Genomic DNA, 941 nt, shown 5'->3' with positions numbered 1-941 from the left:
AAGTCGCTGGAATGCAGAGTTTTCCAGGGCTATGCGAGTTCTGCACTCTTTCTCGAAATCACCACTATATGTATTCCTGTCTATAATTTTACTCTCTGCAAAAATAATTTTTCTCTGCAAAATTTCTGCTTGTAAGAATATTTAAACAACGTAGCTTCGAGTCTTTATGAAAAAAAATTCGATATTTAATTGAACAGCTACTAAAGAGATCAAATTGGGGTTTCATCTTCTTGTTCTTCTTTAGCTAATTCAATAGGCAACCGATCTCCCCAGTCTGACTTCCGTGCAATATGATACAGCCCACTGAAAACGAAAGAAATACACATTCTAATCAAGTATAAACCGACTGGAAAGAATACATAGTAAACACAACTTAGATAATAATACAGTTATGAAAACTCGATTTATTTTTGGGACACAGTGCGCGGTAGCGATGCTAGCGGCTGGAGACAGGAAACTGGCAATCTAAAATTAAAAGATCGGAGCAATTGGACAAACAAAACAAAATTGCGTTCCCGCCTATGGTGTTGTAGTACGATCTAGGAGGCACCAAGTTCAGACCTCTGTACCAAAAGCTTCTCATGGGCAAGATAGGAGTTTTCATAACTGTATTGTATATCTAGGCTGTGGTATAAACGAACTGGAAAGAATACATAGTAAATTGAGTTCAACTACTTATTGATACTGATAATCAGTGTAAACAAGACTACCTTGCAAAGAGCAAATGCGGTACCTCAAGAAAACTTAGCCTTAAGCAGTAAGAACTTCAATAAGATTGTTGGTTTTGGTACTAATTTAAGGTCATTTCTAAATTGAGCATTGTCTTCCGATTTTCCTCCTACTTAGAAAGCCTACATAGAATGCAAAATTAAAAATTACAAGGATTGCCATGTACATTTTCAGAAGAAGCATTTTTCCCTTTCTCATTGAAATTTTTCCAT

The 941-nt window shown here is 36.0% G+C and overlaps 1 protein-coding gene and 1 long non-coding RNA gene across 2 annotated transcripts in view; both read right to left on the bottom strand.

Annotated features, from left to right (window-relative positions):
- The window catches only part of LOC136038840 (RAB6-interacting golgin-like), a 132,973-nt gene that overhangs the window by 16,421 nt on the left and 115,611 nt on the right, over positions 1 to 941 (bottom strand). The gene's annotated exons all lie outside the window — the stretch shown is intronic.
- LOC136038453 (uncharacterized) overlaps positions 152 to 941 on the bottom strand; it is a 3,624-nt gene continuing 2,834 nt past the window's right edge. Inside the window, exon 3 of the long non-coding RNA XR_010620208.1 lies at positions 152 to 303. This is a non-coding gene — a long non-coding RNA (uncharacterized LOC136038453). The remainder of the gene's footprint in view (positions 304 to 941) is intronic.

The sequence above is a fragment of the Artemia franciscana genome, chromosome 18 (assembly GCF_032884065.1).
Source record: "Artemia franciscana chromosome 18, ASM3288406v1, whole genome shotgun sequence".
Classification (NCBI taxonomy): Eukaryota; Metazoa; Arthropoda; class Branchiopoda; order Anostraca; family Artemiidae; genus Artemia; species Artemia franciscana.
Note: the sequence above shows the minus strand (reverse complement) of the source record. Positions and strands in the feature narration are given on the sequence as shown.